Source organism: Papio anubis, chromosome 6 (genome assembly GCF_008728515.1).
Source record: "Papio anubis isolate 15944 chromosome 6, Panubis1.0, whole genome shotgun sequence".
Classification (NCBI taxonomy): Eukaryota; Metazoa; Chordata; class Mammalia; order Primates; family Cercopithecidae; genus Papio; species Papio anubis.
The window spans coordinates 24,889,839-24,902,497 of NC_044981.1; the positions used below are offsets into that span (position 1 = coordinate 24,889,839).

Here is a 12,659-nt window from a genome sequence, read left to right on the forward strand (position 1 = left end):
TGAGTTCAAAGAGGCCTTAGCAGCTATCTATTGCTTGACAAAAGTCACAGGGAAATTTCCACTGATGTCCATTCATTGCCCCATAATTTGTTCCAGCTGTTTGTTTCAGATTTTGGAAGCCACTGGATCATGGAGGTTCAGGGACAATGTGGGAACAAGTAATGTGATCATTACTGTAAATCTCCCATAAATCTTGATAAAGGAAATACTCATCATTCCCATTGAATTATCCCCATAAAGGAAGTTGTACTCAGGCTAACATGGGGCCCAAGAAGATAACTTCTCCTGCACTGATTTGAAAAATGGGCACTTCTGGAAGAGATAAAATATGAGTTAAGTCAGTGAATCACAGCTATTGTTCTGGAAATTATATTCAAATCTAGTCAGTCCAAATCCGAGAACTCTATTTGTGATGCAAATCAAAGAAAGAAAAATACTTCTACTTAGCAAACCAATGCAATTTTGCATATCATTCAGATTGGTTACCACTTTAAATCTTTTCTGATAGAGAGATAGAAGGGTAAACCATGCGTGAATTAACCACATCTGACGCTATTCATTTTCCTTCAACTGCAGGTAATTATCCTGCATAATTCTCCTATGCATAAATTAAAACTGCATGAATTAACAATGAGCTTGTTTTCCTACATTCAGTAATTAAGACAAAATTGATCAAGGGATACTTTACATGTGGGCACGGATCAGACACAAGTCCTCACAAAAGACAAGGAATGATTCCTTTATTCTCTCAGGTTTGTTTTTTCTCCATTTCCCTCCCCTTTTGTGGGGTTGATCAGATCTCTGAGGCGTCAATCGTTTGCAAGAGGAAGGAGAAGGCACGCCACTGACATGGCGTTATTTATCAGGATGCATTGCTTACTTGGAGAAAAAGTGCCCATGTCATTTCCCGATGATAGGGCATCTTTGCAGACACACTGCTTACCCAGCTGGAATAATGAACCTCGCAGATAGAGGATGTGAAAAATCTTCTTGATTATAATAGAAGCCTGAAGAGTCTCATTAACACCTTGATAGCAACTGAGAACCTCAGCCTGCGTGGACAGTCTCTGTTTCAAGTTGCTAAGCCAAAAGATCTGGCAGCCACAACTCAGCTAAGTTATGTGGGAGAACTCGGTCTTTTTGAACATGCTACAAACTGGCAGTTGCTGTGGGAACTGTGGCTCTGAATTTGGAGTCTGTGTATTTACATCCACAGTCGCAGCACAGCCCAGACTCTGATGCCAGACGGCCTAGGTTTAGAACCAAGCTCTGCCTCTTAGTAATTTTTCAGAACCTCCATTCTCTCATCTATAAAATGGAGTAATTACCTCAGGGTGTTATGAGCACCCAATGAATTAGTACATGTACCTGGCACATTAGCAATGCTGTTTAGTGATATTTAGTGATAACTATTACTTTTATAATAATATAAAACATGTTTATTTAGATTGGGTGTTTCATTGTATGAGAAGCTTGGCTAGGCGTGGTGGCTCCCATCTGTAATCCCAGCACTTGGGGAGGCTGACGCAGCGGAGATGCTTGAGCCCAGGAGTTCGAGACCAGCCTGGCCAACGTGGTGAAACCCCATCTCTACAAAATATACAAAAATTAGTTGGGTGTGGTGGCATTAGCCTGTGGTCCCAGCTACTCAGGAGGCTGAAGGGGGAGGATTGCTTGAGCCCAGGAGATTGAGGCTGCATTGAACTGTGATCTGGCCACTGCGCTCCAGTCTGGGTGACAGAGTGAGACTCTGTAGCTTTCTGTCAATATGCAATATGAGATATGTGTACACATATCTGTAATTCAGAATTTGCATTTATTTGTTGGGTTTTTTTGTCTTGCTTTTTGTCGTCGTTGTTGTTTTAAGAGAAGGGCTTGTCAGAGCTGGACTTGAACTCCTGGGCTCAAATGATCTTCCCACCTCAGCCTCTGGAGTAGCTGGGACTACAGGCACAGACCACCACACCTGCCTTAGACTTCGTATTGTTTTTGAAAATTTCAATGGCTTCAAACTCCTCTTGTGTCCAGGAAGGCCTCGCCTCTGTACCTATACTCAGGATCCTATGATTGACCTAAAGGGAGATGATAGAGGGAAGGTCATTTTTACCATATGTAGAATCTTATGTGCCAGGCTTGGTCATGCTTATACTCCCCCAGCTGGATTATAAAGGAGTGAAACGAGTCCCCGACACGAAAAAGTATGCATCCTTTCAATAGGGCCTTTTTCAGTACCTTTAGCCTGATTACTGTATATTCACATTTATGAAAACATCTTGAGTTAATGTGGCCCCTTAGTCCCTTCCTGCTTCGGCTATTTTCTTCCATCAGTGAGGGAAAGAGCCATTTTGTGACAACCAAAGAACAAAACCAAAACAAAACAAAAATTACATCTGGAAAACATCCTAATGTGAAGAAATACACATTGAGGATCTGGAAAAAAAAATGACCCTTAAAAAAGAAACACCACGTGCCATTTCTATCCTATTTTAGGCCAAAGACCATTATGACAAAATTCAAAGGGCAAACTTTTTTTGGAATGTCATGGGAGCCTGAAAAGGGAGCCAATTCCTGACCTTTATGTCATTACAGGGGCAGGTTTCCATTTGCAAAACCAAGTGTCCAACTGAGGACATGAGTCATGTTGTAAGAGAAAATGATCATACTTCGAATAGGCCACAGTTTGGTGACTGAAGAGGGACGGCAGGCAGAACAAATCACCTCTCCTCCCTTCAGAGAAACACTGGTTTTTGCTGCCTCCAGGCTGGCCAAGTGGACCTCCCGGGGTGGAGAGCCCCCAGTGAGGAGTCAGAACATCTCAGCGCTAACCAGCTAATCCATTCGTTTGGTTTCCTAATTTGTGAAATTAGAGACATTGATGTTACATCACAGGGTTGTTCTGTGGTTTAAATGAGACCATGGTTGTAAAAGCTGTTGAAAACTGCAAAAATCCACAGAGGTATAAGGCACTATCACTTGGACTAAAGTATCGTGATGACTATCCTCAACTGGACTTTGAACTTAAACTTGAGGAACAGCAGACTTTAGGTATCAAAGAAAAAGGGTTGTGCAGAAGAGAAGTGGTAGAAAAGGGCGGGGCGTGGTGGCTCACGCCTGTAATCCCAGCACTGTGGGAGGCCAAGGCGGGCGGATCACGAGGTCAGGAGATCCAGACCATGGTGAAACCCCGTCTCTACTAAAAATACAAAAAATTAGCCAGGCGCGGTGGCGGGCACCTGTAGTTCCAGCTACTCGGGAGGCTGAGGCAGGAGAATGGCGTGAACCTGGGAGACGGAGCTTGCAGTGAGCCGAGATCGCGCCACTGCACTCCAGCCTGGGCGACACAGCGAGACTCTGTCTCAAAAAAAAAAAAAAAAAAAGAAAGAAAAAAAGAAAAAAAAAGAAGTGGTAGAAAAGGAAACAGCAGCAGTCAGCTGGCTGGAGGAAGTAAGGGATCGCCAGCTGTGGCAGAATGTACTGCAGGTGTCACAGCATAGTCAATAATCCAATTACTTTTTCTTTTTCTTTTCTTTTTTCGCTTTTTTTTTTTTAGAGATAGAATTTCACTCTTCTTGCCCAGGCTACAGTACAGTAGCATGATCTCGGCTCACTGCAACCTCTGTCTCCTGAGTTCAAGTGATTCTCCTGCCTCAGCCTTCTGAGTAGCTGGAATTACAGGCACCCGCCACCACGCCCGGCTAATTTGTTTGTATTTTTAGTAGAGCCGGAGTTTTACCATGTTGGCCAGGCTGGTCTTGAACTCCTGACCTCAGGCAATCCACTCATCTCAGCATATCAAAGTGCAGGGATTACAGGAGCAAGTCACTGTGACTGGCACTTTTTCTTACTGGCACTCTTTTCTTCTCTTTTTCTGCATCTCCTAAGTGGGCCCCCAATTTGAGGACACTACCTGAAGTATGGTTTGTACTACCTATACTTGCTACATTGAGAAAGATCTGCTTTGAAAAGAAGTTATTTGGATTCCTGTTTGTTCACATGCTAGATTAGCCAGTTTGAAACTAAACTCCTTCTCCATGGTACCAACTCCACTTTCCCAAATCCTCCCCCGACAAACAAACCAAAATGGGCAACAGTTTGCTTCTAATATACAATTTAAGAATGGATTTCTTAGACCAATATTCTGCAGGCGGAGAAGATGAGCTTTAGATTTGGCTGTTCTGTGACTGCTACTATCATGTTATTTACCTCGCAGGGAAGAAATTTGATAGGAATAACACAAGACTGTGGTCATATTTGACCTTTTTGTGTCTGGCCGTATAAACCGATATAGTTATTTATTGCTGTGTGACAAATCATTCCAAAATGTAGTGGCCTGAAACAACAGCAGTGAGTCAGGAATTGGGAAGGCCTCTGCCAGACAGTTCTGGCTCAGGGTCTCTCCTCAGTCAGATGGTGGCTGGACATGGAACAGCAGGGTTTGGAGGAGCTGGGGGCTGGCCAGGCATCTTCCTCTTTCTCATCTTCTCAGTTCTCTCTATGTGATCATAGAGAGGTAGCTTGGGCTTCCTCCTAGCATGGTAGTCTCAGGATAGTCAGACTGCTTGCATGGCAGCTGCTAACTTCAAGAGTTAGTATTCCAGCCAGTAAGGTAGAAGTTGAATGTTCTTTTATGATCTAGCCTTAGAAATCACATTCTCTATTGATTGAGAAAGCCACAGTTTTGAGGGGAGAGAAAATAAACCCCCATCTCTCAATATATCAGAGTCACTTTATTGAAAGATCATGTGGGGTGGGAGTCATTACTGAGGGCATCTTTGGGAAAATATAATCTGCCAATCTGCCATATGGACGGGCTGTAAGTAGTTAAAGGTTAAATTGCAGAAAGTCAGTATTTATCCCTGATATGGATACTTACATAAAATCTCTCCTTAATCTCCAGATAGCAACTTTTTTGGTTTTTTTTTAACTTACTTGTTTATTTTTAAATTTTTATGGGTACACAGTAGGTGTGTATATTTAGGGGATACATGAGATATTTTGATAGAGGCACACAATAAATAATAATTACATCAAGGTTAATTGGGGTATCCTCCAGAGAGTAACTTCTAATGTGGTAAAACAGGCAACTATTCTGATGCCTCTCCCCTACCTCCCCTTTGTATCTTAATGACTTAACACTTGTTAAACTTCCTAAAAATCTCAGGCATCCACTTGTGTTCTGCCACATGCTACTGTCCCTCAGAGAAGGATCGTGCCATGGACATACACCTGCAGCTCCCCGAGTTCCTCATGACTTTCACTGGCAGCTGCACCGGATACAGTGATCGGCACTCAGCATCGTCTCAACCCCTTTTTGCTGCCTTCTTTACTGGAGCTGGGAAGCTGAAAACTGCACTGCCCAGAATCCCCTGCAACTAGGATTCCATGTGTGAGTTGGGGTCTCTGTCAAATGCACTTGCACAAGATTGAAGGTAGAAGCGAGGGCAAGGCTTGTGTGTATGAGTTTCAGATGGCTGCTGTAACAAATTGCCACAATTTTACTGGCTTAAAGTGAAAATGACACATATTTACAGTTCTGGAGGACAGAAGTCTAAAACGGGTCTCACTGGACTAAAATCAAGGTGTTGGCAGGTCTGTGTTCCCTTATGGCGGTTCGAGGAGAAAATCTATTTCCCTGCCCTTTCTAGCTTCTAGAGGTCACCTGCATTCCTTCCCTTGTGGCTCCTTCCTCTATCTTCAAAGTTAGCAATGTTCCATCTCCCTGATCTTCCTTCCATAGTCTCATTCCCTCTGACACAGCAGGGGAAGGTTCTCTGTTTTTAAGGACAAATAGAATTAGGTTGGGCCCAACTGGGTAATCCGGGATACTGTCAAGTCCTTGACTTAATCACATCTACGAAGTCCCTTTTGCTATGTAGGGTGACATAGTCACAGGTTCCAGGCATTAGGACATGGACATCTTTGGGGGTTGGATGCGCATTATTTTGCCTACCATAGCAGACTTCTGCTTCTTCTATTGTCACTGCTGGCAGCCACCTTCATGGAGTATCTGCTTTTTCTGTAGTGGCTTCCTGGCTGGCTTTTTCCTGACCATGCTAGTGGTAGTCTCATTCTGGAGCCAGTAGCTTCTCAAATCAGTGCATAGCTTCTTTTGTTTTTGGAGATGGAGTCTCAATTTGTTGCCCAGGCTGGAGTGCAGTGGTGTGATCTCTGCTCACTGCAACCTCTGCCTCCCAGGTTCAAATGATTCTCCTACTTCAGCCTCCCTAGTAGCTGGGATTACAGGCGTATACCACCGTGCCCAGTTAATTTTTGTATTTTTAGTAGAGATGAGGCTTCACCATGTTGGCCAGACTGGTTTCAAACCCCTGACCTCCAATGATCCACCCGCCTCGGCCTCCCCAAGTGCTGGGATTACAGGTGTAAGCCACCGTGCCCAGCCAGTGCACAGCTTCTTGAGTATAGGTTACACAGTGGCTCCAGTAGCCCTGTTTTACAATGTACTTTTCTTAGGTGTTCCAAAAAGCTCAACCTAGAGTGTGTTTCCTTATCCTTCAACTTAGAGAGTGTTTAGTCGGCCTTCCTGGCCCAACCATCCTGTAACCCATTTTATTTTAGATCCTTTCTGCTGAGTAGACTCTAATCTCTGCAACTGAGCCCTGATGAATGTTGGATCACCTGTGGGTGTCCATCACCTCAGCTTCATCTCTCTTTTTTTATAAGCTCCACTTATTTCTCAGGATGAAGCATCACCGAGAAAACTTTAGGTTAGACGAGAACTTGGGAGGATACAGATCAAAATGGCTAAAATGGTGCCAATAACCTTATAAACTAAAAGTATGGCACTGCAATTCAAGGGTTACAGCTGGTAGTTATCTTGGAATCTTCACATAGGATAGGTTAACCTTGAACCTCTGCATATCAGCAGGGCACCTTGTGTGAGTATACATTAATTGGAAGGTAGACTGTCACAGCTAAGGCCAAGGCCAAGTCATTCCAGGACTTCATATGTAGCAAAAAGTAGAGAAATCAAATGTCATACTGGGATTGACCTCTTGGGAGTTGCACTAGCTCCAGGGGCTCCAGGAAACTGTCACTTTGAATTTATTTCTCCTAGTAGGAGGAGGAAAATCACGGGTGCTTTTAGTGTTTCTCTGCCTTGCTTTTGTATTTCTCAGGTACTCTCCCCACTTTTCTGCCCTTGCCTTCCTTCCAAGAGCTCACCTGGAAGCCAAGGTCAGAAGGAGACAAGCTTGAAGAGAATGGAGTCATTGTTTCTTCATTTAATATCCAAAACAATTTGTTTGAGAAGGAAGAGATCACTTCCAGGGGTAGAGGTAAAGGCCAATAACATTAAACCCAAAAGTTAAGAGGCAAATACAAGAAAGAATTAAAAGACACTGTTGTTTTTCTGTACATAAAGTTGGTTTTCGGTATGGTCGTTGGCCAACCTTGTTCTAGTATCATCATCATTAATAGTAGCCTTGTTTCACAATTGTTCTTATCTGACCTTCCTTGCAAGACATGCCTTTTGACTGTCCCTAACTTTCCTACCTTCAGTCTTGATCTTAAATCTAGGTTCACAGGCAGTTAGTTAATAGTTGATACCCATCATCAGGTAGGCAGCATGCAAGTCCCAAGGATATAGGAACAAACAAAACAGATCCTCTGTGCCTTCAGGGAGCTCACAGTCTTCCCAGTCTTTTTGTCTGGTAACTATTCCCTTTTCCTTTCAGTTTACCTGTAATCTTAGAATAGGCACATGAATGAAATCTTCATTGACTACTCCAACCACAGCCTTCTTCCTCTGACCTCTCATAGTCCTTTTCTCTAGGGTGACTATGTGATTGCAACACTTCTGAGTGAAAGGTGGTGCTATTAATAATTATGCTGCAAAAACAGGTGTCTATGGGGCACACCAGGACATCCAGTCACCCACAGCACACTATCCAACTCAACTGTGCTCCTCCTACTTCTCCACCAGACTGTGCTCCCTAGAAGGTATAATCAATATCTTACACTTTTTCTTTTTCTTGAGGGCTTCACTCTGTCACCTAGGCTGCAGTACAGTGGCATTATCTCTGCTCACTGCAGCCTCGACCTTCCAGGCTCAAGTGATCCTCCCACCTCAGCTTCCGGAGTAGCTGAGACTACAAGCATGCACCACCATGTCTGGCTAATTTTCCCTTCCCTCCCCTCCCCTCCCCTCCCCTCCTCTTCTCTCCCCTCCCCTCCCCTCCTCTTCTCTCCCCTCCCCTTCCCTTCCCTTCCCTTTCTGAGATGGGGTTTCACCATGTTACTCAGGCTGGTCTCAAACTCCTGGATTCAAGTGATCTTCCCACCTTAGCCTCCTAAAATGCTAGGATTACAAGTGTGCGCCACCGCACCCGGCCAATATATTATACTTTTATGTTGAATGAGATGTCTAACTTTGTCCAGACCTTAGAACAATAATTGCCCAGTAAGCACATGCTTAAATTGAAACAAAAGTGGGATTCTCCTAAATTATATAACATTACAGACTTGAACTTAAAATCCACCTCAGAATTAAAAATGATTGCAAATCAGTTTTAGAATGCTAAATGGTGTAAAAAATACTTCCTTTGAGACTCCTCTCTCCTTGGTCTGGTAGAGAACTCATTTTGATCTAATGGAACACAACATAGAAATATTGCACCTCATTTGCTTTCACTGTTGAAAAAAAATCTAATTTCCTTTTTAATTAATGTAATGAACTTGTGAAAACATTCATCCCCTCCACACAGCACTCATCAGTTCATGTAAACAGTGCACAATAAAATAAATTGGAGCAGCTTCTTTTCTTCATAGTGTTCCGGGTTTCCTTTGAGGGAATTAAATCCAGCACAGGGCCATGTGTAAATGATCTTTTTTCTAGATAGCCTGCTGCACTCAGGAAAACATTGATTATTTTTAGGGAATGTTTCCAACCTAAGTGAGATGAGTTTACTGTGACCAAAAAGCAAAACAAAACAAGACAAAAACCTGGACCGTGAACCTACAGAAGAAGTCGGTGGCTGCAGAGAGGAGACACAGAAGAGGGAAGAGGACATGTGAGGGTTTCATGCTTAATTCTCTAGAGATACATGATGCATTGAGTGATTTTGTTCAATGGAATCAACTTGAAGGCTTCCATATGCATAACAGTGAGGTTCTCGTTTTCAGGGGGAAAATGTCGTTTCAAGAAACTGCCTATAAGTAAATGAAATGAAGAAACGAAGCTAAAAGAAGGGCTCCTTCCAGGTGAAAAGGCATATACTCATGATCATTCTCCTTTTCTGAACAGATCTTTCTAATAATCACATTGCAGGGTGTTTACATGACAACTGCTTTATGACACCATTCTACACCTAGGTTTGCCTTTGGGGAGCCAATTATGAGCGACTGGGCTATCTGTACCTCCTCTCCCCACCCCCACCCCAATTCCCTTGCTCCATTGTCTGTTTTCAGCTGGTATTCTTTTCTGGTTGAATGGCCACAAACACAAGCTGTCTATCTCTCCCAGCTCATGGAGCTCAGCTTGGCAGATGAAAATAACCCTGTTTAAGGAGCTGTTCACAAGCACGAGGCCCTGCTCACAGGACCACCAGTGCAGGAAGCCCAAGTAGAAAGTCAAATCTGCCATTGCCCTGAGGAGCACCCATTGTGTAAATAAAATGGACTTTCACTTCTATCACCAGTTCCTCCCAAGAAAAGCAAGGAACTGTTTTTAGACTTCTGACTTCTTTTCAGAATGAAAACAGATAATCTATTGAATGCAATAAATGATTAAATAAAACTCTGGTTTGCAAACCCTTCAACCCAAGGGACTGCTGTATGTACAATTCAGCTATTTAATATAAAATCTGAAATCTGTGCTATTCACCCTGCACAGTTGCCTTTGTCTATATTTTAGTCTCTTGACAGAGGGGTGAACCAATAATCTGTGAATTAACACAAAATGTAACAGAGAAGTGTCTTGGTAATACTTAGAAGTGGGCATGTGGTTGATATAACAGTTGGGCTGTGGGGTTTTATCATAATAGGGGTGTTTCCACTTTAGTGACCTCAGATTTAGAGAAGGACACTTGGCAGTCATTAGCAGGGCCCCAGGTCAATGGGTATCAATACTAAAGAGCAGAATTTTTATGCGAGTTTAGCTAACAAGACCCACAGATATAAATACCTCCCTCCACCCACCCCCAGCCTCCTTGGCTTCTCCAGGTCAACCTTGGGTGGGTCCCTTGTCTGCTGGAAATAACTTCACTTTGCAGTTAACAAAAGGAAGGAGAGCCATTTCTGGAATTGTGTTTGGGTAATCAGAATTCTATGCAAGTCCCTAGTGCATGCTTTTGGTTTTCCTTCTCTCTAGCTTGGTATTTCTTTATATTTATACTAAGGATAAAATATTCAAAGAGAAATCTCACATTAGAGTGTCAGAGGAAGAGGGAAGCAACAGCAACTGGGGGGTCCTTTGGAAAAGCAACATGTGCAGTATGTTTTTACTAAACAGATTCTCCAATGTTCAAGTTTTCAAATGTTTGGATGCAGTAAATTTTTGGACAGGCAGATGCATTACCTTCCTGGGGAAAAGACACAATTTGACACTATTGTAACTGAAGGGGAAGCTGAGCACAGAAAGCTAATCCCGAGTGCTGGGAGATGGAGGCTTCAGATAGGGGAGTTCCTCAAGCCGCTGTTTCCCTAAGTTGGCACATCCCTGCAGTTTGTTCCTACAGAAGGATAACTACTGATGCTTCCTAATTAACCACTGGAGAATAGCCTTGATGGTGCTGGTTCTCGGAGAGTTCATGGCTGACAACCCCTGCTGTGACAGCAGCTAAAATACAATTTGATGAAGGTAGATGGTGTGAGTGGGCAAGCTCAGAGGCTGGTCCAAAATGGCTGGAGGAGCAAGGGGAAGAGGGGAATTGAATGAGTGGGAATACCCGGGTAGGGGAGGGAAGGAGGTGGGTACACTCTTAGAGCAAGACAGACCCGATAGAAAACAAAAGGGAAGAAATGATTGTGTGTCAGGTAACAATCGGGCAGACGCTCACACAGGATGCCCCCAGTCCCGTAGAGATGGCCAAGTACAATTTCTTCAGAATGGGGGCAGTGATTAGTCACAATCCTAGATCTTCTACCAAGTGTGTGGACATAAGAGGGTAAGAAGTGGGGAGCAGGGAGGAAACAGCTCCAACATTTATTTTAAGACAGTCACAACTGTTTTCCCAGATCAAAAGCTTGAACATTTTTCCTCAGTCACTCAAGCAACATGTAGGTATCTCCAAGACAAGGACCTGGGAGCCTACCAATGTCACTCTGCGCCACCCCCATCCCAGCAGAATTAGCCCGATTCTCCTGCTTTTCCACTTGCTCTCCAGGGAGCTGTCACTTCTCACAGCACCTCTGCCACCTTAGCAGCTGATGACTTCTGCTTACCTAATTTCAAAATGCACCTACTCCCTTCGAACGTGAGGGGTCTCTATCTGCTGCCCACTGCCCTGTGAGAGGGAGCTAGAAGGTCATCGTCTCCGGCAAGAGAGCTGCACATGCTCCGCTTGGCCAGCCCCCTCCCACGCCACGGATACCTGCTAGGGTGCTCCTGTCCTCAGGTGCATCCCCTCCCCCCATCTTTCCAGACACAGGTCGGCATCGAAGCAACACATTTTTTCCTTTCTTGCCCCTCTTCCCAATTCTCATCCTCCCATTCCACCTGGCCAATTTGGAACTCACACACGGTGAGGAAGGAGCTGGTTCATAGTCCAGCTCAATCGGGCAGCCCGGGGGCAAGTGAAGACCCTTGAGACTGCCATCAGCCCTGAGCCGGATTCCCCATAGGCTCTGCGAATGCCGAAGTCGTTCCGTGCCAGGGGGCCACCCAGGACTCCCATCTGGGGGCGCTCGCACACATACCCCTCCCTGACTCCCAGGGCGGCGCTTCCTCGCCCCAGAAATGTCCCAACGCCGGACAATGCTGTGGGCCCCTCTAACCTTGGCCCGTTCCTCCACTCTCCAGGGCATCCTTCAGTTCTGCTTGCAAAAAGTGCGCGTGCCCCTTTCGCTTAGCAACTTCCCGACTGTACCCTGCGGGCTTCAGATGCCCGAACCCACCAGGGTGGTGGAAGCCGAGGACGCTCCAGTTTCAACAGCTGCTTAGCATGCAACGCTCATTCAAGTCGAGGACACCCCTCCCCACACAGACTTCACCGGGTTGTAAGCAAAATCAGAAGCTAAAAAGGAGAAATGAAAAGGTGAACCTACCTAACGACGACGGCTCCTTGTCATGTCAGGGGCACACTCAGGGTTCTCTGGCATGGCATATAAAAGCCTCCGCACCAATGCAACGCCCGGAGCTGCCCGCACCTCCGGCTTTGCAGACAGCCTGAGCTCGCTCACTTGGGTGAAGGGGACCCCGGGAGGCAGTCGGGTGGACGCGAGCTGTCCGCAGCGCCGGCTGCCCTGCCGCGTCCGCTCGCAGCAGCTGCGGCGCGCGGGCTGAAGTTGCGGGGCTGGCGGGCGAGAGGGTGGCGGAGCGCGGAACCAGAGCGGCGGAGCGGGCTGAGGGGCGGGAGCCGTGAGGAGGGGGAGGCGCGGCGCGGGGGCCGGCGGCGTCACTTGTGCTGGGAGGGGAGAGCGGGTGGAGACAGCTGCTTGACAGCTACTTCAGCCCAACTCCAGGAGGCTGCGCTTCGGTGCCT

The 12,659-nt window shown here is 45.4% G+C and overlaps 1 protein-coding gene across 12 annotated transcripts in view; it reads right to left on the reverse strand.

Moving 5' to 3' along the window:
* Positions 1–12,659, reverse strand: part of RIPOR2 (RHO family interacting cell polarization regulator 2) — a 248,891-nt gene that overhangs the window by 97,073 nt on the left and 139,159 nt on the right. The window contains exon 1 of one of the 12 annotated variants that reach the window (XM_031666963.1): positions 12,223–12,575. The exons of the other annotated variants lie outside the window; for them this stretch is intronic. The gene's annotated coding sequence lies outside the window, so the exon portion shown is untranslated. Of the gene's footprint in view, positions 1–12,222; positions 12,576–12,659 lie in introns of those variants that run through there. 12 annotated transcript variants of the gene reach the window in all.